Source organism: Gymnoscopelus microlampas, assembly GCF_963454915.1.
Source record: "Gymnoscopelus microlampas genome assembly, chromosome: 18".
In the NCBI taxonomy this organism is placed as follows: domain Eukaryota; kingdom Metazoa; phylum Chordata; class Actinopteri; order Myctophiformes; family Myctophidae; genus Gymnoscopelus; species Gymnoscopelus microlampas.
The window spans coordinates 2297606-2324037 of NC_139955.1; the positions used below are offsets into that span (position 1 = coordinate 2297606).

Genomic DNA, 26432 nt, shown 5'->3' on the forward strand with positions numbered 1-26432 from the left:
CACCTGCGCTCCCCGTCCCCCATTATGCCGACGCCGTTAGTTGCGCGTGGAGGTGTGCCCGTGGGCGTGTTGTTGCTATCTCCCCCACATTGCCATTCTCAACCCACACATGGGTACGGCTTGGGGAGGGGGGATAATGGATTCTAAAAGCACCCGCCCGTTTCTCAAACCACCCGCCAAGTGCACACAGACACTGCAATGGCTTTGTGCGTTTGACCATGAGCCCTGTTGCCATTCAGCCTTGAGAAATAAGCAACCGCATCTATGAAAACAAAAAGAAGCAACTATAAGGCCACATGAGCACTTCAAACTACTAACTAGAGCTTTCATATCCCCTAAATATTTTAGCCCGGCTTGACAAATAATTGACAAATTAGACCCAGCCCAGCCCGTCAGTCATTTTTCTAAAGAAGCTTAATTGCTGCATTAAATCTTGGTAATTCGTTAAGAACAGGAGTCATTCCACCCTATTCCAAAAGTCTATATTTTATTTAAAAAACAGCTTGGAGCAAATAGGGCTATATAAATATATACACTGCCCCATAACCATTTTAAGAATGATATTCGGTTATTATACGAAATATACTTTTAATTGAGATATTTTCGTTTTTTCCATATTGCTGTCTGCATGTCTTAATAAAATCAAGCAAGCAAAATAAGCAGTAGGCTACAAAACAGTTCGGATTACTTTGTTTGATGGGAAAGAGTTTTCGTTGCCCTGTCGCAAAAATTGCTTGCTCAGGGTGGGATTGTGGGTCTCTTCTCTACATGTAAAGTGTCTTGAGACAACTTGTTGTGATTTGACACTATAATAAAATTGAATTGAATTGAATTGACATCCAATGTTACCTCGTACTGCCGCTGCCTGCTCTTGTCATTTGAAGAAATAATCCAATTTGTCTGAAGATCCATTATATGTCATGTTGGTTTAAACTTTAAAGCGTGCTGCGCAGTGACAGAAAACAGCTGGCTGATTGATTGATTTGACCTACTTTTGCGCTTCTGCCCTGATGATTAATTATTTGGAAACAGCTGTGTAAGAGTATAACTATTTTAAATGGCTTTCATATACTCTTGGAAAGCCGTTGCTTATTGGGACCACAATACGCTACAAATGAATTAATATATGAATTTATTTGGATTAAAAAAAACGTCGACCCGGCCCGGGTCGGGTCCCGTTGGGTTTGGGCTAAAATCTTAAGCACTTACATTTTTTATAAGATGATCGGATCATCTAGTGTGATTTTCATTTTGGCTGCTGTGTCGTTAAACCCATGCTGCGGGTGAATATTATATTATATATTATATATATTATATTATTATTATATTCCCCACGTAAACGCTACGTTCATGTTTACTGTTAAAGGTTCTCAATCTTTTCAGGCCATCGACCCCCCAAAATAACCATATTTGAACTGGGGACCCCCCCCATTTTGTTTGACTCGGTTCCACAGATAAATATTGTGAAAATAGCCGATCTACAAGCTCTCAAGGGTGGACGCGTTGAGAGCTTGTAGATCTGCTATTTTCAAATATTTTTCAAATACTTTTACTTTTGATACTTTAAGTACATTTTGATGCCAATACTTTTGTACTTTTACTCAAGTCAATTTTGAATTCTGGACTTTTACTTGTAACAGAGTATTTCTATATTGCAGTATCGGTACTTTTACTTAAGTAAAGAATTTGAGTACTTTTTCCACCACTGCAGCACCGGTTAAAAAAAAAGAAAAAAGACGCACGGACATTCCATAGGCTAAATCAATGCATTTTGTCATCGCATCGCACTGCTCTACACACTCACACAGACACAAGCACGCAGAGATGTAGCTATTTTATGGATAGATATAGGCTATTAGATGTCATTAATTTATTTACCGCAATATTTCACCCGCGGTTTATCCGATATTAATTAATAATTATATTTGATTGACCCGAACCCACCCAAACCGCGGTTCGCAGCTATGTGTCTGGGTTTGAGAGGATATGATTGATGTAAACTTAAAGTGTAGCTCTGTTCGGGATTACTGAACAAAGGTGGATGATGAAAGATAATGGGGACAATATGGATGTATAATAGTTAACTTTAACTGCGTCACTTCAGAGGAAACTATGGAGCAACTTCACACCCCTGTTTACACACCCCTGGAATCCATTAGAATGGTGGAATAGAACAATAACAGCAAAAATGAGTACATATAGACCTTTCCTAAAACTGTCCCATTTATTATACCCATGTGCTACTGTATGTCAGTGTACCACCGCCAAGCCCTGTGGTCGACCAGCTGGAGGTCCATGGGTGCCTGTAGGAGCGTTGTGGCAACATGATGTAATTAATTATTTGGGAGCAGCCGTGTGTACCAATAGTATAAATATTTTAAATGGCTTTAAGTTTCATAATACTATTCCGGATCTGACTAATATGACACGCTTATTGTTAACACAATAGGCTACAAATTAATACAAAAATGTATTTGGATAAATAAAATAAAAAAGAAGGAAAACAAGCCCAATGTGGCTTATAATAATCAGACCAGGCAACAGTGCAGAGGGGGAGATAGGCTAGAGCATATATTGGATCGGGGATGACGGCGGATGGCGGCTAGCGCAGTCTTCTCTTAAAGGCAATGGCTTCTGGCACGGTGATTGGTTTTATCATTGTAATGCCCAAACCAATAATGTAACGGGGAGCGCAGGTGTTTTGCGGGGCGGGGGAGTACCACAGAATACCAAATTTTGCGGGGCCACGCCTCTTGCCTAGTCCGCACTCCGAAACTAGCGGTTTGCTCCAAGTGGTCCTGAATAGGACCCACAGAGAGAAGAGTCCACCAAACAGGACAGCCGAGCAGGAAGCTCACACTTGTAGAGGAAGCTTTGCTCTTACTTAACCCATAACCCATAACCCATAAGAGATGCGGACGATTCTAAAACTTCTCAAACTTTTTATGACCCCCAAAATGATATGTATTGGAACGTTGGAAAATTGGAAAGATTTTCAAAAATGTTCACGATAAAAAAAAAAAGATCTACAAGCTCATATGAGCTATGAGCTTGTATATCTGCATTTTTTTTGTATAGCCAAAGTATAAAATATGGTTAAAATGATTGTGACGCCATAAGAACTACTTGTGCTGGGGGTCCCCGGACCCCACTTTGAGAACCAATGTTGCAGAGGAAACCTTGGTCTATACTTAACACCATTCAATAAGGAAATGCATCTCTGTCATTTTAGATTTGTTTGGCTATTCAAAAACAGCAGATCTACAAGCTCATAGTGCGGCACTCTGAGCTTGTAGATCTGCTATTTATGAAAACATTGCAAATCTATGAATACATATATTTTGTAAGGGAACGTTTTTGACTCAAATCTTTGCTTCTGCGGGGGGTGGGGGGGGGTCCCTGGAACAGAATTTTGAGATGGGGGTCCGCGGGGCAAATACATATCTAAAAATGTTTTCTAAATCCTAACAGTATAGTGGAGTCACAAATGGAGGTTCCGTGACCATCCTTTGGCAAGGATGGTTTGACGATTGATTTGACCTCTATGGACCCTTTAAAAAAGATTTAGCCCCCAGGTCCCTCCCAAAAATCCCGGCATTTTTTGCTAGACAGCCAAATTCAAAATGGCGCCCGGCGCCATCTCTAAAAATTAACTTTTGATCTGGATGACCTAAAATCATGTATGAAGGCACTTTTCCATACAAGTCAACCATGAGGATTCCAAATCTGACACAATTTTAATTGTAAGACCTCGTTTTGACTCCGAAATTCAAGATGGCCGACATCCAGTAGAGTAAAAACTTATACCCAGGGGGCAAAGGGGGGTATGCTGCATTTGCCCTGCCATAAAAGGTTGGCCACCAGAAATAATATCTATGACCCAGTAGGATCACAACCTATATGGACAACAAGGTCACCTTGCTGCTGGAAATCCAATATGGCCGCCTCAATATTATCAGAAAATAGCTTTGGCAATAACTTTTGAACCAGATGGGCTAGAAATAAAAACTTGGTGTCTATTTCATGGTTTCAGAGCATGAGAAACTCAATGGAATACTTATCTTTATGATTGGGTGTGTCTGGACCTTTCATTTGCATATTTCCAAGATGGACGCCACGCGAAAATGAGTTTTACTATGACTTTTACAGTGACAGCTGGCTGTTATGGCAAAAAGTCTGCTTTTTAAGCAATATGAACACATTTGGTCAGTTTGAGCTTTAATTTATATGTTGTCAATATGGCTGCAGTCATAAATAATGTATGGTATTACATTTTCCCTCAGATTTATTGATTTATAGATCTATAGTTGTGGGGATGATTGCAGAGAAAAATCGGAGAAAAAGCCCACAATGTATCTTATGTATCATTTTAATAAACTAAATACAATATAAACAGACACATGCACACTCCAAGACTTGCCAAAAACTTCAACTTTAGGGCTATACAAATTAACATAGTGGTATGCATTCAAGTAACATAACAAAAGATAGAGTACTTAGTGACAAATAGAGTAAAGGCGGAGTTGAGGTTGCCTACAAAAGGTTCATTTTGACCTCTATGGTGCTGTCTTGCCTGCTTCTAAAGCCAATGATACTATGGTCCAATGCTATTCACTGTCACTGTTGTCATGTGTTGCACTGATCTTGCTGCATCATGTCTCTAGTCCCTGGCAACGGCATCCTAAGTAGCATGGAATTGCCTTCTTTGCACGGGAACAGTTTTTCTGGCAGCCTTTGATACAGCTGCATGATATTGCCTTGTTCATTGACACAGGTCAGGCTGGCTCGGTAGATGCAAGGGGGACTGCATTGCTAGCACTGAGAGACCATCCATACTCTGTGAAAGAAGGAATATCCGGCTTGGCGATATGTGCACATTTATCTATTATGGTTGCTAGAACAGCTCTTCTCAGGCGCAGGTCAAAGGCATTCTCTGTCGGGGGCAGCAGCTTTAAGAGGGTTGATCTATTATTGAGGAACTTGTACACTCTAAGCTTACTCAGGTCAAAATCCTCCTGGTGGTCTGCTTTGGATGTATATACAGCAATTGTGAGGTCTCGTGCCTTATTGATGGACGTCATCTGAGAGGGAATCATAAGAGTTTTCACCAAACTCCTCAAGTGCAGAGATCCAGACGCATGATGGCCTTGAACCATGCCTTCTTCCCAGTGAAGAAGGGATAGCTGGTGGTACAGTATCTCTGCCACTTAAACTATGGATAAAGGGCAGGGCACGACACTGTGCGAGCCCCAGTGCTGATACCATTTGATGGATAGGAAGGTATGAATTTTGCTCTGTCTGTCACCCACAGCTCTGGAAGGCATCTGAGATGGGTTGCTGCATAGTAAAGGCACATGATGGTGATGTCTGTGTCATTGGCATGGATGACAACTCTGTCAACTTTGTCATTCTGGACACTGTACAGGGTGTGGAGTATTATTCTTGTATCAGCCTCCTGTTGTGTGGATTCTAGTGCAGGGACATCTTCAATAGACCCCTCCTTGATCACCACACTCCTTGTCTCTTCTTTAAACCCCCCACCCAGGTAAAGATGTGTTGGACGAAGGGCTGACTTAAGTTTCTCATTTTCACACCATTCGTCACAGAGGAAACTCAATAGGTTTGCCTTGTTAGCTGACACAGCAAAAAACTCCTGAGGATCTGGAGCTGTGTAATGCATACTAACTCTCTCTCTATGCTTGGTCAAGCATATCTGTGTTCTTGCTCAGCTGTCTTAAGACTAGGTCCACTGTACCGGTCAAAACAGAAGTGAATGATCTCTGTGCCAGCAGGCACATCATTCAACAGCAGACGTTGGTATCGTTCAGCGATTGTTCCAAATGCTTCACCTTTCAGGAACGACCAATGGCGCATGGCATACATGACATCAATAACTACTGCTGTTTTTATGTCTTCTGTAGGCAGGTCAGGGATGCATGCAACTTTGGTCTCCTCTTTCAGGACCTTAACAAGGCTTGCCTTGGTACCTGTTCTCATCCTGCCATCTTCCTGGAAGAGGGAAGGGGGGAAGTCACTGCACTCGTGGTTGCCTATAAAGTCAACAAGGTTGAGTTCTCCACCACTGGCTATGATTGGGGTCATGCGCAGGAGGGCAGTGATTTCATTGCTCTTGCCAGGTGCTGAGGTTTTCCCCTTAGATTTTTTAGATTTTGTGTTTTGAGTGTAGAAAGTGTTAAGCTTCATTATGCTTGTCTTCTTCTGTTCACTGGACAGTAGACTGAGAGAACGAGAGCAATCCATGGTCTCGAAGGGCGGATCCAAACCCAGGCGCCCGGAGCAGGCGCGTCCTCCGATTGCTTCACCAATCTATGTCCCCACTGCTGCCTTGACTACCATCTCTGCATCCCGGATTACACGACTCTGACCAGACTCATGGTGTGGGTCTGCCATATTGACAACATATAAATTAAAGCTCAAACTGACCAAATGTGTTCATATTACTTAAAAAGCAGACTTTTTGCCATAACAGTCAGCTGTCACTGTAAAAGTCATAGTAAAACTCATTTTCGCGTGGCGTCCATCTTGGAAATATGCAAATGAAAGGTCCAGACACACCCAATCATAAAGATAAGTATTCCATTGAGTGTCTCATGCTCTGAAACCATGAAATAGACACCAAGTTTTTATTTCTAGCCCATCTGGTTCAAAAGTTATTGCCAAAGCTATTTTCTGATAATATTGAGGCGGCCATATTGGATTTCCAGCAGCAAGGTGACCTTGTTGTCCATATAGGTTGTGATCCTACTGGGTCATAGATATTATTTCTGGTGGCCAACCTTTTATGGCAGGGCAAATGCAGCATACCCCCCTTTGCCCCCTGGGTATAAGTTTTTACTCTACTGGATGTCGGCCATCTTGAATTTCGGAGTCAAAACGAGGTCTTACAATTAAAATTGTGTCAGATTTGGAATCCTCATGGTTGACTTGTATGGAAAAGTGCCTTCATATATGATTCTAGGTCATCCAGATCAAAAGTTAATTTTTAGAGATGGCGCCGGGCGCCATTTTGAATTTGGCTGTCTAGCAAAAAATGCCGGGATTTTTGGGAGGGACCTGGGGGCTACATTTTTTTTAAAGGGTCCATAGAGGTCAAATCAATCGTCAAACCATCCTTGCCAAAGGATGGTCACGGAACCTCCATTTGTGACTCCACTAGTATGTTTCTATATCAGTGGTGCTCAAAATTTTTCCATGTCAACGACCACCCAAAATGATATGTATTTGGCCGCGGACCCCCAACTCAAAATATGTTGTTCCAGGGACCCCCAGAAGCACAGATTGGAGTTAAGAAATGTTTTGCTTTAAAACATTGGATTATTGCCCTGTGAAGGAGGTGATGTGCTAAGCAGCTGTGCTTACCACAAACCACATACATGTTCAGGTAGGGATACCAATCTTATCCAATCAGGAGAGAGAACTCACACAGGACACAGGGTAAACAAGTGAGATTGGACGTGACATGATGACACCCATACATTAGCATACATTAGCAGACAACACTGGAACTGGAACACTAGAAACATTGAAGCTGATAAATGGGTACTCTCTCCTGATTGGCTGAAGATTGAAGAGCTGGAGAGACGCAGAGAGCCCTGCTATGGTTGCCATAGAAGCGTTTACTTTCTCCTTTTTTGGCAGAACTTTCTCACAAAATGGCCATGATTTCCAATACCCATAGCAGAGTAACAAATGATACATCAACATTCATCACATCGTCCCCTTTTGTCTCCTCATAGCTTTCTTTTGGGGTCCCATTTGATGGCAATTGTCACCCCCATAGGGCATAGCAGTGGCGGACATTTTGTGGTGCCACAGATAGAAAACCCATACTTTTATAGAGATTTGCGAAAATATTTATATCAATTATTTTAAGCCTGGAACCAAGCCATGCCGGCTCCTGTGATTCTGTGTCAAAAAATATTTCACAAATTCTTAAATCCTTACACTGGCTCCCTGTGTGTCAAATAATGTATTTCAAAATACTACTATTGGTCTATAAAGCTATACATGGTTTAAATACTACTGTTGGTCTATAAAGCTATACATGGTTTAAATACTATATTGTTGGTTTATAAAGCTATACATGGTTTAAATACTACTGTTGGTTTATAAAGCTATACATGGTTTAAATACTACTGTTGGTCTATAAAGCTATACATGGTTTAAATACTACTGTTGGTCTATAAAGCTATACATGGTTTAAATACTACTGTTGGTCTATAAAGCTATAAATGGTTTAAACACTACTGTTGGTTTATAAAGCTAAACATGGTTTAAATACTACTGTTGGTCTATAAAGCTATAAATGGTTTCGGGCCAAAATACATTTCTGATGTAGGCTACTTGCTTGTATTTTTTCTTCTCTCTCTTTTCTTTTCTCTTTTGCACTGAAACTGTACGTTTTTAAGTCTTTCGTTCTATGCATCCTAATGACTGTCTAAGAAGCCTGTTACCCATGTTCAAGCTCCCATGGGCAGCATCAACTCCAACTTACCTTTAGACCTGGCTGAGCGGCTCAATACAACCATACTCCAGATGTTGAGGACATTGACTGAGTGAGAAACTCTCTCTACCTATACACCCCCACACCATACCGTATACTTACCATACACCCATGCCACACACACATTCCACCCACAACGCTTACTTGTTAGAGGTTGAAGAGAAAAACTAAAGGTTTAAGAGTTGAGTGTGTGATGATGCCCACTAAAGTGTCATCACGTTAGTGTAATTGTTTATTTGTCAGTGTTTTGAGAGTATTTTATGTTCCCTTTAAATCCAATTTGTGTCCTTGTATTATGTTTTCACCTAAAAACAATAATAACTTTGGTCAGTAGGTGGCAGTGCAAGACCATGGTATTGACCTGGTTCGCCTGGCAGTGTAGTCTAGCGCATGCGGGGTTGTTTCCTCTCATAAATGAGAGCTCGGTGAAAGGAAGACTACAGTTTCACTGCCTCCATTTGTTCGAACACTTTAACCTGTTTTCCAGGTACAACATACCTGTTACGTGGTGACACATCCTGGTACCTGTAACGTATTCATCACTCCAGAGGGTCCTCAGCAAAAGTAGTTAACATAGCATCGCAATCACTTTAACCACTTTATCCATTTATATGTTGACTATTCAGAACATAGTAGATCTACAAGCTCGTAGCGCGTCACTTCGTGCCGTGCTGCAAGGTTGTAAATCTGCATTTTTTTTTTGGGGGGGGAAAAGGTTGAATAATTCAGAATGTTTGCACTAATCTTCTCTTCTGGCAAAACATATTTTCAGCAAAGGATGCACATATAATGACCATTTTCCCTGTCTTTTGATGTTCTATCATTGAATTTCATCACTGTGTTTTTATCGCTCTACTTCTACAGTTCGTCACTGTGTTTGTATCACATAGGCTCTTATGCTTCCTCTTAGCGCATAAACTAAATAAACGTCAAGCCTGCGTGTGAGTGAGTGAGTGAGTGAGTGAGTGAGTTACCTCTGTTTAGGTACACTATGTATCATTACAATGGGTTTACAGAATGGTGTAGTGGACATGAGTTGGAACCAGAATTCAAACCTCACAATAAAATGTATTGACAAGACAAACAAATAAGAAACAAGAAATAAGAAATAAGAAACAAGAAACAACAACATCATTGTGTTGCCACCTTTATTGGGTCATATTCTATGACTTTTTGAATACAAGTGGATCATATTTTATGACTTTGTACGGTGACTTGAATTGGAGAACTTATTCAGCAGTGTCTTTTCCCTGTAACAATAGGAATGCAATTTTAGATATTCAACATGAATCTTTAGTTAAATCTTAGTTAAAGATAATGAACCTTCATTTAATATTGAACATGTATTACCTTGGAGTCACGACTTTTGGCTCTCATCTTGTTGACCTGGCCTTCAGCGATGTCAGCACGCTCTTCAGCCTCCTCCAGCTCATTCTGCACCTTTCTGCACTTGGTAAGGTGAGTGTTGGCTGCTTCCTCCTACAATATGATAGAGATGGTTCACAGCCTCAATATTTGAAAAGAGCACCCAATTACAATTAGTCCAAACAAGACAATTTCAGGAAATTGTAATATGTGGTTGTGGCTAATACAGTGGCCCATGCATGTTCATGAGTGCCTTGGGACCTCGCGAATGAGCCTTGACAGGTTCTCATTAATACCAGCATTATTTTTACATAACTGATTCCTATTGTTCCTTAGTTACACTATGACAACGACACTAAGCCCATGGCAACCACAACTAAAAATACATCACTGTGTATATTTGTCTTACCGCTTCCTCAGCCTGCCTCTTGTAGCCCTTCACCTTCATCTGCAGCTTGTCTACCAGATCCTGAAGCCTGCCAATATTCTTCTTGTCCTCTTCAGTCTGAAGTGAGAGTGAATTTATAACATTAGTCGTATGTTCATGCAATCTATTCATTTTGTCAATGGCATTGATGGTCATTAAAGTGAACATGATATACAGTACCTGGTATGTCAGCTCCTTCACTCTCCTCTCGTACTTGCGGACACCTTTAATAGCATCTGCTCCACCTCTCTGTGCAGACTCGACCTCTCCCTCCAGTTCACGCACCTTCACAAGTGAATTATACATTATCAAATGATTTCTTCTCATTTCATGGACTATAACCTGTGTTTAAGTGAACTACATCTTACCCTAGACTCCAGTTTCTGGAGCTGCTTCTTGCCTCCCTTCATAGCCAGGTTCTCTGCCTCATCCAGACGGTGCTGCAGGTCCTTGACTGAGACCTCCAGGTTCTTCTTCATCCTCTCCAGGTGAGAACTAGTGTCCTGTTCCTTCTTCAGTTCCTCAGCCATCATAGCAGCCTGGAAAGTCATTTTTGTATTAAGATCAAATATATGCCGCTGCATCACACAACACACTTGCCAAGAAAATCACAATGTTAAAACATGGTACATAGATTATACTTAACCACACTATAAGATTGCTTAAATTCACATGTGAGAAAATAGCTCATTAAAATGATGAAAGGTAATAAAAGGATACTGTCATAAGACCAGAAGGAAACAAACCAGGTCGTAAGTATACAATCACAATATCTTATTACTCATCACATTCAGTAGTACAACTACTTGTTGTTGATATTAAATATCTTTGTGGAGGATGGCATGAATGGATTCTTGAACCAGTTCAGTTTGCACTGTAGCATTCTGAACCATCTGCCTGAAGTCAGCAGCTCAGAATGCTGGGTTCACAATGTAATAGTGATGATAGTAAGATAGTGATGTTCCTTTTCTCCCTATGATCTTCATTAGGCAAGTTTAGGATTTTGTTCTAAAATACATCCTCTGTTGTAGCCTATAGAGCAAAGGTTTTCAACATGCACATTGCATGAGCGAGCTGTATTGTATGTTTATATTAAGCATGCTATAAGCATGTCTGGTATATTGGACAGGGGGCGGACATCCTAACTTACATCAGTGATGGCTTTCTTGGCCTTATCCTCAGCATTCCTTGCTTCTGAAACACTATCATCCACTTCACCTTGGACCTGGATCAGGTCACTCTCAAGTTTCTTCTTGCTGCCCAAAAGGCTTGTGTTCTAAAATAAAGATTCAGTTTAGCAGCGTAAGTATGCATGGCTTGTATGTTAAATATTTGATGTTGAGATATTTCCATTGACTTACCTGAGAGCTCAACAGGCCAGCACGTTCACTAGCATCCACGAGTTCTTGTTCAGCCACTTTGCGGCCTCTCTCTGTCTGTTCCAGAGCCACTCTCAGCTCCTCAATCTCTGAGACCATGAGGGCATTCCTACGCTCCACCATGGCAGCTTGCTCCTTAAAATCTTCTTGGGCTCTGAGAGCATCATCAAGGTGCAGTTGGGCATCCTAAAATGAATTATTTGAGGTGGTCAGGTTAAGAGAAACATCAGAATGTGACCACTCATTGCTCAGAGCAGTTCAACTGTTTGGATATGTGTCTAACTAAAATGTTTTTGCACCTTAAGCTGTCCTTGGACGTTCCTCAGCTGCTTCTGGGCTTCAGCAGCCTGGCGGTTGGCGTGACTCAGCTGAACCTCCATCTCGTTCAGGTCTCCCTCCATCTTCTTCTTGATCCTCAGGGCATCGTTCCTGCTCCTGACCTCAGAGTCCAGAGTGTTCTGCATGGAGTCAATGACCCGCTGGCTGTTCCTCTTGATCCCCTCCATCTCTTCATCCTTCTCTGCCAGCTTCCTGTCCACCTCACCCTTGATCTGGTTGAGCTCCAGCTGGACACGAAGAATCTTGGACTCCTCGTGCTCCAGAGTACCCTAAAATGTAAAGGTAGTCATTGATCATATACTTCTACACTGTTTGAATATAAAACATATTCATATAAATCTAAGATATAGTCAACTGCATTCTTCATCTAGAACCTAAAAAGGTTTTACCTCAGCTTCTTCCAGGGCTGTCTGGATCTCTGACTTCTCTGTCTCCGTCTGTTTCTTGGACTTCTCCAGCTCATGGATGCTCTTTCCAGTCTCACCGATCTGTTCAGTCAGGTCTGAGATCTCCTCTGCAAGTTGATTGAAAATAATCAACAAGGAACTTTTTAATCAGCAATTTCATTTGAATAAAGTTGATGTAGGCTAATCCAATTGATCTTGAACATTTGATACATTTCTTACTGTTATTTAAAATAAATGTCTAGAGAAAGACTCACGTTGCAGGTTCTTGTTCTCACGCTTCATGGTCTCCAGGTGGTCCAGAGACTCCTCATAGGAATTCTTCATCTTGAACATCTCAGTGCTGAGAGAACGAGCCTCTTTCTGAGCTCCTTCCAGCTCTGCCTGTCCCTCTTCATATTTCTGCTTCCAGTCTGCCAAGACCTGCACACCGTTTGTAATGAAATGTGTCATTTACCTCCACTTCAAGGACCAGCACACCATTTGTAATGACATGTGTCATTTACCACTTTAAGGAGGATTAATTCGTTTTTAAATGATGACTGTCAAAGCACCTTATCAAAGTTCCTCTGTTTTTTGTCAAGGTTGGCAGCCAAACCATTGGCCCTCTCCACATCAATCATGAGGTCTTCCACTTCACCCTGGAGTCTCTGTTTGGTTTTCTCCAGAGAGGCACATTTGGAATTCACAGCCTCGATTTGCTCCTCAGCTTCCTGAAGACGCTGGGCGAGCTTCTTCCTGTTGGTCGGTTTTGAATGGAATCAAATTATATTTTGGACAGTATTTTGTATAGTGAGTGCTACCTGATAGTGTAAAACATTGGTTCCCCCCAGGGGTCCTTGGGAGGGGTTCCAGGAAGTCCCCAGCTAAATATTTTAATACAGCATCTCAATCATTTTAACCACTTTATCTTTTTATACGTTGGCTAGGATAGCAGATATACAAGCTCACAGAGCGTGAATTCCTGCTATTTTTGACCATTATTGAAAAATCTTGGAAGTGTTTGAAAAATGTTTAATAACCTTCCCTGCTGGGGGGTCCCTGGCACAAAACATTGACAGATGGGGGGGTTTGCGGCCAAATATCAATGTGTGGGTCCTTGGCACAGAAAGGTTTTAGGTGTAAAACAATCACTTACTTAGCTTCCTCCAGCTCCTCAGTGCGTTGGACAGCATCAGTCTCATACTTGCTCCTCCACTGACACACCTCAGCGTTGGCCTTGGACATTCCACGCTGCAGTTCAGCCTTGGCCTCCTGTTCCTCCTCAAACTGCTCCCTCAGAAGGTCACAGTCATGGCGAGCTGACTGCACACCATGAGCAAGAGCATTCTTTGCCTGTCAAAAGAAAACAATGCCAAAATAATGTCAGCTTGTTCAAATTACAAAAGGATACACATTAGGCCTGTAAAAAAGAATTAAAGAAAAGAAAAGGCTGTTCCTTACAATTACAATTTAGGCATTTAGCAGACACTCTTAATCCAGAGTGACTCAATACATGCATCAAATGCATAGAAATCATATTCTAGGATCATACTGTAGGTAAACCAAGAACCTATCATCAGTATAATATAAAAGCTATTCTGTACTATACAAACTATTACTATAAGATGCCAGATCAACAAATTAACCTGGCATCTGTCTACATAACAAACTATCTAAATATGTATAAAATGTTAACTTTTGCATAATTCTGCAAGGTCGTCAAGGCTATGGGGCAAGTGCTACGGTCTAAGGTGGAGTCTGAAGAAGTGAGTCTTCAGATTAGGGTGGAAGATTGGGAGTGAGTCTGCAGCTCTAACTGCTTACCTTAACCTCCTCTTCAACATGTCTCTTCAACTCCTCAATCTGCTGTGTGAAGGCCTGCTTGCCTCTGGTGAGCTGAGAGACAAGACCTTCTTTCTCCTCAAGTTGACGAGCAAACTCACCTGGTTAGAAATTTGAATATTAATTTCAAACATTTAAATATATCTTTGTTGAATACATATTCCTTAAATTACTGGGATAATTGCTGATAAAAGCATTATCTCTAAATAGGGAATTTGCTCAAGTACGACAAACCATGTAGGCAAACTAGAATTTACGGTGAACATTTACCGTTTTCTGTCAACAGTCTTGCTCTCTGAGCTGAAACATCATTTATCTGGCGAACATTCTCATCACTCTTGGCCTTGATTTCACCAAGTTGGTCCTCAAGGGTGCGGCACATCTTCTCAAGATTTCCCTGTTAATTAACAGTGGGACATATTCAATCACTGAAGTAACCTGCCTGTTTGATCATTGTTTGTGAATTGTCATGTCAGTTCATTGTTTGTTACATGAAATGGAGAAGTGTCCTTAAAGTCCATATTACACTTTAACAAAGATAATCAATCAATCAATCATATATTCTCTCATTTCTGGAGGTTTTGGTTCATTGAAGTATTTTGTATTACCTTTGCCTTAGCGACAGCTTCCATGTTGCTGGACAGGTCGTCAATCTCCATCTTGTATTCGCTCTTCTCCTTCTCCAGTTTCTGCTTGACTCTCTGGAGGTTGTCGATCTGTTCACCCAGTTCAGCCACGCTGTCGGCCTGTTTCTTACGGAGGCCAGAGGCGGTGGCCTCATGCTGCAGGGTGGACTCTTCAAGGTCACGACGCAGCTTCTGGAACTCAGCCTCACGCTTCTTGTTCATCTCAATCTGAGAGGCGGTGGCTCCACCAGCCTCCTCCAGCCTCTCACTGATCTCTTCAAGTTCCCTGGAGAGGTCAGCTCTCTGCTTCTCAACCTTGGCACGAGCAGCACGCTCTGCCTCGATCTCTTCCTCCAGTTCCTCAATACGAGCCTTTCGAATTAATGATTTTAGATTAACATATTCAAATCCTAATACACTATTATTATTATTATTATTATTATTATTATTATTATTAATGATTTTACAGAAAGGAAAAAATAAATACCTGGAGTTCTTTGATCTTCTTCTGCAGCTGGGCCCCCAAAGATTGTTCATCCTCAATCTTACTCAAGTTGGCTTGTTTCAAAGTCCTTCCTGTGGAACACAGTACATCATATTTAGTGACATTCTACAGGTATAGTTTTTCTCCATGGCATTTAATATTGTTTATTATTATTATTACACAAATTATAAATTAATTATTCATATTGTGGTTACTTCTTTATCTTCTCATCAGACTGCTGCTTGTCATTCTCCAGGTCCATGATGGATTCCTGGGTCAGTTTCAGATCACCCTCAAGCTTTCTCTTGGCTCTTTCCAGGTCCATGCGGAGCTTCTTCTCTTGTTCCAGAGAACCCTCCAACTGCACATAATAATAATAATATTGTTCTTATTATTCATTAACAACAATAAGCATGCAGTGTATGTTCACTTCTATGAACTCACATCGTCGACTTGCTGTTCCAGCTTGGTCTTGGCCTTGGTCAGAGTGTTGACTTTGTCTTCCTCTGCCTGCAGGTCATCCAGGGTCTGCTGATGTGCCTCTTGGAGGGCTTTCTTCTCCTTGGTCAGCTTAGCAAGTCCTTCATCCTGAGAGGCCATCTCCTCAGTCAGGTTCTTCACCTAAATGAACCCAACATAGACAGTGTTAATAAGTCCTTCATCCTGAGAGGCCATCTCCTCATTCAGGTTCTTCACCTAATTAAGCAGAACAGAACTTGTTGTCATGGAATAGATCATTATTACACTCGGTCTCTGTCGGGTGGAAACCTCATTACGTCCAAAACAGTTACTTTTCAGGATTCAAATCCAAATATAGCAAAAGTAGCAGATTGACAATCTTGTAGATCTGCTACTTTTGATGCTTTTGTGTGACGCTGTAGTATGATCAAGTAAGTTCAAATATGGAGATAGAAGGTTTCTCCCTGATAACAACGACTAGGCTACTAACTTGATAAAAACCCAGAGAGTGTATGATCACAAACCTTGTTTTCAGTGGCGTGTTTCTCCTTCTCCACTTTAGCCAAGGTGAGCTCCAGGTCATCAATGTCCTTCTTGAGCTCAGAGCATTCATCTTCCAGCTTCCTCTTCTTGGCGGTCAGTTCCGCGTTGATCTCCTCCTCGTCCTCCAGTCGCTCAGTCGTCTCTTTGACCTTTGCCTCCAACTGGATCTTACTTTTAATAAGACCCTCACATCTCTCCTCAGCATCATTCAATGCTTCATCTCCCTGGTTGTCAATGAAAAAGATAAGTGAGGGAACTTGTTGCAGCATTTGTTCTGGGTGAGATATATGAGATTTGTTTTGCAGCTGTTTCGTGGGGGGGGGGGGGGGGGGCATTAACTGACTGAACAAGCTGGTGAAAAAGGCAGGCTATATCATTGTCAGAGCCTGGACGGTACGGAGGCGGTGGCGGAGGTGAGGACAAGAAAGAGGCTAGAGGCTATCAACCTCCTCCAAAAGGATATACTATAGTAGTGCGTGGGTGAGGAGCAGTGGCATATGCAGATTCAACCTCCCCCACAGAAGAACAACAAATTGGGTCAGGCCTTTGTGCTGGTAGCCATCTAGCTATACAATGATGCCAACAGCCGTACGACCACCATTAGATAAAACATAGGATGATAAACAATATGAAATATTATCAACATGTCCTGTACAAGTGTAGCTACTTACTGATGACGCTGCCTGTGCAAGGTTATTCTTCTCCTGCACCAGAGCCACCATCTTCTCTTCCAGTGTCTTTTTTGTGGCCAGGGCCGAGGCCAGGTCGACCTTCATCTTTTCGTAGTTCTCCTTCATGTTCATCAGCTCCTTCTCAGTCTCAGCGCTCTGCAGAAGAGGCTTGATCTTGAAGTAAAGCCCCATCCATGGCCAGTGTTTCACATTGCAGAATGAGCGCACGTTGAACTGGATGGTGTAAATGGCCTCTCTGTGGAAAAACGGTTGAAGTGTGTCATTGTTGTGGACAGTGATGGAAGAAGTATACTCACATTTGTAAAATGGCGAAAGTTAGCAGGATGTCCCATTTCACAAATTTTAAAATTTATAAAAAATCTTTTGAAAATATAACTCAGTGACGCGTTGCTTGTAGATCGGCAATATTTGCCTCTTAGATGTAGTGGAGAAGAAGAAAAAGTATTGAACATTGGATATGCTCCAGTAAAGTAACAAAATACCTCAACATTGTGCTTAAGTACAGTACTTGAATACATGTACTTAGTTACTTTCACCACTGATTGTGGAACCCTGCCGAGCTGCAGATGGAGGGTTTCCATGACATACTGTATGAACGTAGGCTGTATTATACCATTGCTATAATGGTGTCATTATAATTGTTACTAATGTTGTCGTTATTATTGCTGTTGATATTATTGTCGTTGTCCTCTACTCCCCCGACAAGGTAAAGGCCAGATGGCCGCCCACCCTAGAGCCTGGTTCTGCTCCAGGTTTCCCCCGTTTAAGGGGAGTTTTTCCTTTTCACTGTCACCAAAAGCTAAACTAAACAATCTTGTATTGAAAAGTAATGGAACAATTGTAGTTTATACTTTTTATAATAAATTATTATTAATATTACAAATGAATATTGAATAAATGATGATGTTGTCAAAGTACCTCCTAGCCATCATCTTGACAAACTCCTTCCTCATGACGTAAGCTCGTGCGAGAGCCTGAGTCATGGTGACCAGAGTAAACAGCTTTTCATCTCGCATCTCCTCAAGGACACCCAGCAGACCAGCTTTGAAGAACACCTAGAATACAATGTTACAATGTAACTAAATAACTGTAAAATCTACTTTTAGTCCTTTGTGGATAACGTTAAACAAGATTTGCAGTGTGTTTACCTTGGTGTGTCCAAACTTGTACTCATCATGAGGTACGTCAATGGACCCAAGCAGCTTCTCTGAAGCTTTCTTATTGTCCATGAACGCGCCATCGGGACATGCGCTGGCATTCAGTACTTTGTACCTGTTTTGAAAAAGTTCATGGTCATTTTGCACTGACGTTCAGTACTTTGTACCTGTTTTGTAAAAGTTCATGGTCATTTTTTACTGACGCTCAGTACTTTGTACCTGTTTTGCAAAAGTTCATGGTCATTTTTTACTGACGTTCAGTACTTTGTACCTGTTTTGTAAAAGTTCATGGTCATTTTTTACTGACATTCAGTACTTTGTAGGCTACCTGTTTTGTAAAAGTTCATGGTCATTTTGCACTGACGTTCAGTACTTTGTACCTGTTTTGTAAAATCGGGTCATTTTGCGTTAACAGGTCTGGAACTAAAAGCTGCTGGAAAAAGGAATGAATACCTCTGCTTGAAGTCAGCATAGGGAATTCTGCTGGGGAAGCCCTTTCTACAAATCCTGATGCCCTCCAGCACACCGTTACACCTCAGCTGATGGATGACCAGGAAGTTCTCCATCAAGCCTGTAAAGATTTTGCTCCACTATTATTATTAGGACAGCATAGTTACAAACTAGCCTGGTAAACCCTCCCTCCAGAAATCTCAATTGTATTTTATTTCAGGAGTGAATCAAATGGAAATGAGATTTCCGGAGGAAGGGTTTACCAGGCTAGTTACAAACTGGCCACACTGCACACTGGTCATTGTTTACATTTTTCCTGTGCTTACCTGCTGGAGTCTCGGACTTGTTGGCAATCATATATATATATATATATATATATATATATATATATATATATATATATATATATACACACATACATATATACATTTTCTGTGTTTACCTGGACATTTGGACTCGTTGGGAATGAGGCAACGCACAAAGTGAGGGTGAGTGCTCCTCAAGTTGGTCATCAGCAACCCCAAGTTCGCCTATTGAGACATAAAAGAGCGAAGTAGGCTTATTATTAGCTAAAAGTGATAGAATATTGTACTTTTTCCTCCACTCCAATTTTTCTAAAACCTTTAGATACTAGTTACTATACAGATTTAGATTGTTTTAAAACATACATTAACTAGTGAAGCCCTATTTTAAACTTCAGCCATTCAACAATAGCTGATGTACAAGCTCACAACTTATACAGAAATGGTTTAATTCCAACATGAAAAGACCTGCCTATTTCTTACAATGTTGATAATAATAATGCTTCATTCTTACAGGAATATAATGTGGATAATAATTAATAAATATTCTTACCCTAAAAGCACTAGACACAGTCTGCATGGAACCACCCTTCTTCTTGCCTCCCTTCTTTGTATTATCTTTGTATTAGAATATATTTGTTAGAATTATCAAATCAAAGTTTATTTATATAGCACATTTTCAACAACCAAGGTCGAACCAAAGTGCTGAACAAGAACAAATTAAAAAGCAGGCAAACAGAGCAGAAGAAAACAAATTAAAGCAAAAGAAAATAGAACACATCATATTATATTAATAAACATACCTTCAGGCTCAGGTGGGGGATACAACACACCCAGCAGTTTAACTGTAGACTTCTGGTACAACTGCACCACGGAGTCGTTCAACGGGTCTTTGTTCTTCTCTAGCCAGCCTGTGATGCTGTAGTCCACAGTTCCAGCGTAGTGGACCAGGGAGAAGTGGGACTCACCCTTGCCTTTGCCAGGCTTGGGCTTCTCAAAGGCTTTACACTTTCCAAGATGCGTGCCATGCAACTTGTCGTTGAAGGTTTTGTCTGAAGCCTTTGGGAACATGCACTCCTCTTCAAGGATGGAGAAGATGCCCAAGGGCTTTGTAAAGGAGACAAAAGAGACACATCACCAAAAACTAAAACTTAAACTTAAACAATTTTATCATGTCATGTCCATTAAAGCACAACATAATTGTATACCTAGACAGCCAAGTCCATGTACCTACCTTCTCAATGAGCTTAATGCAGACAGTCAAGTCCATGATAATATATAATAGTATAATAATAATTGTATACCTTCTCAATGAGCTCAATGCAGACAGCCAAGTCCATGCCGAAGTCAATGAGATCCCAGGGGATTCCCTCTTTCTTGTATTCCTCTTGTTCAAGAACAAACATGGTGTGGTTGAAAAACTGTTGCAGTTTCTCATTGGTGAAGTTGATGCACAGCTGCTCCAGGGTGTTGAACTGTGAGTCGAAATATCATTAGCCCAATCTCTTGTAATATTGTGTAATTTTGACAAAAATAATTAGTCTCCCATTTAAAAAAAAGTCCATGCTTACATCAAAGATTTCAAAACCAGCGATGTCCAGCACACCAATGTAGTAGTTTCTCTGCTGCTTGGTGTCCAGCATCTCATTGATCCTAATGACCATCCACAAGAACAGCTTCTCATAGATAGACTTGGCCAAGGCACCAACTGAGTTCATTACCTAAGGAAATAGGAACATTATTAATAGGGTGTGTGAATTACGCATTTACAATTCACAATTTAGGCATTTAGCAGACGCTTAACTCATTGAGTGCCAATGACGTCTTTTGACGGCCGTTTTCAGTGTGCCATCAGTGCCAATGACGTCTTTTGACGTCACCAAAATCCTGGCACAGGGATCAACAAGCTTGAAATAAGCCTGGCACGGAATGAGTTCACATTGACTGCCATGGACGTAATATTACGTCATCATGATGTTTTCAGTGATTACGCTAGAGGGCGCTCTACGCCATTCCATGAATGCTGCTTTGACTTGCAGAGAAGGATAGATTTTCCTGTATTGAGTTTTTGGTGAAAACAATCTATATTCAACTGCCGATAACTAAAGAACGGAAGATCACAACACGATGTATTACATCAAATGCATAGCAATAGTAATCTGGGATCATAGGAACCTATAAGCAGTCTAAACAGCATAATCTAACATGCTATCTAAATTACATTTTAGCCTTTGCATAAGCCTGCAAGGTCGTCAAGGCTAGGGCAAGTGCTACAGGCTAAGGTGAAGTCTGAAGACTTGAGTCTTCAGATTACAGCGATTCGGATTGGGAGTGAGTCTCAGTTCTAACTGCAATGGGGGGTTTGTTCCAGAGTCCCTGATCTGAGTGAGCGGGACTGGTTGTATGGTTGGACACACATGTGTAGTGTTTATACATATAAATATAAATATACATATACATATACATATACATATACATATACATATACATATACATATACATACACATATATATATATATATATATATTACAACTATAACAATACTGTTAACTCATTGAGTGCCAGAATTATATAGAAATATGTTGTCCCAGTGCCAGAGTTTTTTTCAAAGTATTTTTTATTTTTTTACTATTTTTTTAAAAACACGTCTAACACGTAATTGGCACCCAGCGCCATAGCGGTAAAAACATGTGAAACAAGTTAATGGCACTCAATGAGTTAAAATAATATGTCAGAGGTGTATGGAACTGCATATGTTTCTGCAGAGTGATATGTTTTGTATGTTTGTCATATATTAAATAAATAATGAGAATTTGAATAATGTTGGAGGATCATTTTATTTACAGAAGCTGATTTAAGTCTGGACACAACTCAAAAAGATAAGAGAGTCGTAATGGTATGCTGTGTTGAGAATATAAGGTGTGTATGAAATCAGAACATGGAAATAATGTAACTTACTCACCTGTGGCACAGTCTGTCCCTTAGTGACATACTCGTTTCCGACTTTCACTCTGGGGTAGCAATATGCCTTGAGCATCTCTGCTGAGTTCAGGCCCAACAGGTAGCAAATCTTGTCAGCCTCTGAAATGTTCATACAATTTAGGCATTTCTCAGACACTCTTAATACAGAGAGCGACTTACAGTAAGCAAGGCAAACACAAATGCATAGAGGTAGTAATCTAGGATTATAGACACCAAATAACCATCAGTCTAAACTGTATAATAAAAAAAAATATGGAAATGTATTGAAAATATATTTAGTTTAGTTCATTTAGAATATAAGTAAATACAATACTTGTGACAAAGTATGCATTATATTCATTCCTTAATAATAATAATAATGATAATAATTATAATAATAAATAAATAATGCTATGAATAAAGATGCAGCTCACCCTCAGTGCCGTCAGGCTCAGCCTGCTCCTCACGCTGCTTCTGTTTGAACTTCAAGACACCATGATGCATCACTGCACCGGTGAACTTGTAGATGTACTGTTTCTGCTCAGCGTCGAAGCCCAGGATGTCAATAGCATCCTGATGTCAATAAGCAGAGTTGTATTCAAAAAAATTGAGATTAAGCATTAGATTAACAAACATTCTTTAAAACCGTGTACAACTCAACAGTAAACAAACCAACATACAGTATAAGTGTATACAGGGTATCTGCACATTTCTAAAGTTACAATTTAAGGACTTTCAAGACCTTTTAATACCTATAAAATAAATAAATGAAACTACAGTAAAACAAATGAGACCATTACTGTGTCAAAAGTAATCAACAAACTATACTATACAAATTGTCAAACATTGGCCAAATTGTCAAATATTACCTAAGAAAGAGGCAAACAATTTGAAAACATGTAGATCGGCTATTTTGACAATATTTATCCGTGGACCCAAGTCAAACTAAATGTAATGCCTCAACTGTTACACTTCCAAGTGCTTGTCAGGGTGTGTGTGTGTGTGTGTGTGTGTGTGTGTGTGTGTGTGTGTGTGTGTGTGTGTGTGTGTGTGTGTGGGGGGGGGGGGGTCCCCCAGTTCAAACATGATTATTTTGGGGGGTCACACTTTGAGAATCACGGCTTTAGAAAAGACATTGACGGCAGTAGCACAGTGAGTATTATAAAGATTCAAATAATGTTCACTGACATCAGTAGCGTCCAGCTCTTCTTTGTCATTAATGCTGGCCACAGTGATCACACCCATGCTGATCAAAGGGAAGTCGTAGGGGTTGTTGGTGATCAAGCACATTTCTGAAAAGGGATTTAAAAAAGGGTGACATTGTGTTTTTATACATTAATTTATGTTCTCACTGCATCATCAGTAATTCCACTTACGAATAATCTCAGGTTTGTGGTCGGTCATCATCTGGAAAAAGATGTGGTAACCTCTCTCTGCAGCAAGCTGGTAGGTCACTCTGGACTTCTCCAGCAGATCTATATGGGTTGTACATAAACCAAAATGTAATCCTCAAATTAACGAATAATATAATTTATCGTCTGTGAACTTCATACTTACATGTCTCAATATCAGCACTGGACAGTTTGCCCGTTGTGTTGAAATGGATTCTGATGAATTTACCCTGTTTGATATAGCACAATTTGTTGCATCCCTCTACATTTTGGAATTATTGCAGGTATTCTCATAAAATGTCATTATTTACACTTACAAAGCGAGAGGAGTTGTCATTCCTCACAGTCTTGGCATTACCATAGGCCTCCAGCAAGGGATTGGCTGCAATAATCTGATCCTCCAGTGACCCCTAGAATGTTTTAGACATCGCCCAATTTAAAATGTGGTCAGAATTCTTTCAAATTGAATATCGATATCGCATATACATGCTTTATGTTCAAAAACATTTATTTGTTAAAGTTAAAAACCTGTACACATACCTTGATTTTACCACTATCGGCCGCCGATTTTTCTCCTCCAGAACTAGCTGTTGCAAAGTACTGGATGACACGCTTGGTGTTCACGGTCTTTCCAGCACCGGATTCTCCACTGGTTATAAATGCATACATTCAGAGAAATGCAGTTAGTGAATTTGTGTACAATGTACCTTTTTTAATGCCTAGTAGATGGGAAACTTACGTGATCAGGACAGACTGGTTCTCTTTATCTGTAAAATGTAAAGCAAACTTTTAGTCATGGATACAGAACAAAATCATTAAAGTTATATATTTTTGACATTGTTCTGACTAGTACGTACCCATCAGCATGAACTGATAGGCGTTGTCAGAGACAGAGAAGATGTGGGGTGGAGCCTCAATACGCTTCTTGCCTCTGTAGGCATTTACAACCTCCTGGTCGTACACTGGGAGCCACTTGTAGGGGTTCACAGTTGCACAAAACAAACCAGAGTAGGTCTGAAGGGGAGAAGAGAGAGAACATTAACATCATACAACATAGCGCTGAGCAAGGAGCATGCCACATATCTGGGACAATGGATCACTAGAGCTGGGATTACCAACTAATGAGCAAGTAAACTTCAGAACCATGAGTTTGTTTGAATTTGTTATTCTATGGTTTTTCACTTGATGTGAAATATAACTTGTAGTCTGTGTTTCTTTGCTATCGACAGGTGCTTTGCTGTACTGTTCTCAGCATGTAGAAAACCTTACATAGATCATCCATGCTGCATAACGCTCTTTGAGGTTATACAGGACGGTGGCTTCAGTGAGGTGGGTCATCATGGCCATGTCCTCAATTTTGTCATACTTGGGAGGGTTCATAGGGGTGACATCAGCCTCAGGCACAGTTCTTTCCTAAAAAAAAAAAAGCACAACTTCAGAATGTATTGTGACTTTTACTGTGCCACTATTTGATTTTAGATACACCTCTACCTACCATCTTATCCAAGATTGTTTCCACGGTGACTTTGCCACCGTCCTTCTTTATGATTTTACATTTGAGGTATAGCTCCTTAGTATCGGCCACATATGCTGCAGTTTTGGCATCAAAGGGTGCACTTTGAGACTCCATTCTCTCCTTCTCTGGCTTACGGAGGTATATGGCGGCCTTGCCATACTGCTCCATCTCTGCGTCCGTACTCATGGTGGCGGCTTTCTGTAGACGGACAAATAGATGGCGTTGAGATCTGAGCAGATAACTGTAGGACTATGTAGGAATATTCTAATGGTTATAACTCATTGTAGGTTTAATAGAAAAAATATGAACACTCACTCTTCCCCTCTACCAGTAGCAGTGAAACCTTGTGTGCAACCCCTAAGTGTGGAAAAAAAAACACATCATTTTGAGGACATTAACATGAGTTGCAGCGGTGGCCTAGTGGTTAGAGGGGCGGCCTTGATACCGGAAGGTCCCTAGTTCGATTCCCCAATTCATCACATCAATCATGAATCACCGCTGAATAGCCCTTGAGCAAGGCTTCCATGCAGGGTCCGGCTGGAAACAAGTTTCGTACTTAGTCCGACACCCTGGGTAAACAACAAACTTTGCTTTGCTTTGCTTTGTTGAATGATTTAATACACCACTATTTATAATCATGAATTAAATTAGATGATATGAATCCTAATGTTCATTCTTGCCACACACCACTTCATAAGAGAGAGATTTTCTTTCGTATTTCCACATTCGAAAAGAGTCATCCATTTCAATATTATTTACATGTAATGAAATTAAATTATACTTGCCATTTCTATTTATTAGTTTGCTTGTTTGTTTGTTTGTTTGCTTATTCTTATTTTCACCAAGTATTTCTTTTTTTCATTAAAGCCATGTTTCTTTTAATTGTACTGAAGCAATGCTAGATGTTTTTTCTTATACACTTTAATTCCATGGTATGAATTAAGGTTACATTCAGAGTTGGGTAGACTAGCCAAACTATAACCTGATACTACCAGATGGGGCGGTATTGAGTAACCAGGTTCCTCAAGACAGCTGTGAAACAATGTGTGGAGCAAGCTTCTTGGATCTGGTAGCATCAGGTTAGCCAAACTATAGTTAAGTAAAAAATATTGTTACTTTAAAATAATAACTCTAGCAGTAAAATTACTCTTCCAAATAAATACTTGATTACGAGTAAGAAAGCATCTGGTTAAAAGAAATACAATGCAAATTATTGTTTGAATAATCATAACATTATTGAAATGTTTGATTAGAAATGAATGAACAAAAACCATATCATTATAAATAAAACAATTCACAATCAATCATTTAAATCTGTACACTATACAATAAATGATTATGTCCACTCATTCTTATGTGTGCGTAACCTCAGATCATGTTTGTAGTTATGTGGCACTATGTACGGAGTCATGATAAAAATGAATAGCTTACATGTCTAATACATTTATATGACTAGGAATAGCTAACATCTCTAAAACATTTATATGACTAAGTAAGTATGAATAGCTAGCATGTCTAATAAATGAATAGGACTCACCAACAAATGGAACTCTGAACTCCTCTGCTATGGGTGCATGGGTCCATCTCA

The 26432-nt window shown here is 40.3% G+C and overlaps 1 pseudogene across 1 annotated transcript; it reads right to left on the reverse strand.

The window, feature by feature from the left end:
• Positions 1-9633: 9633 nt before the first annotated feature.
• Positions 9634-26404, reverse strand: LOC311065310 (myosin heavy chain, fast skeletal muscle-like; annotated as a pseudogene). Its single transcript, XR_014602926.1, has 41 exons — positions 26382-26404; positions 25160-25201; positions 24824-25042; positions 24598-24741; positions 24186-24342; positions 24068-24095; positions 23869-23977; positions 23646-23738; positions 23495-23558; positions 23314-23412; positions 23126-23229; positions 22372-22510; positions 21939-22057; positions 20547-20696; positions 20280-20450; positions 19779-20082; positions 19529-19593; positions 19116-19203; positions 18677-18794; positions 18215-18338; positions 17985-18121; positions 17046-17301; positions 16356-16598; positions 15817-15993; positions 15588-15733; positions 15376-15464; positions 14871-15260; positions 14533-14659; positions 14245-14363; positions 13577-13773; positions 12993-13176; positions 12696-12861; positions 12424-12548; positions 11995-12303; positions 11678-11881; positions 11467-11592; positions 10685-10855; positions 10497-10601; positions 10299-10394; positions 9875-10003; positions 9634-9774 (listed from the first exon to the last, which is right to left on the reverse strand). The product of XR_014602926.1 is annotated as a myosin heavy chain, fast skeletal muscle-like (transcript).
• Between the last annotated feature and the right edge of the window lie 28 nt (positions 26405-26432).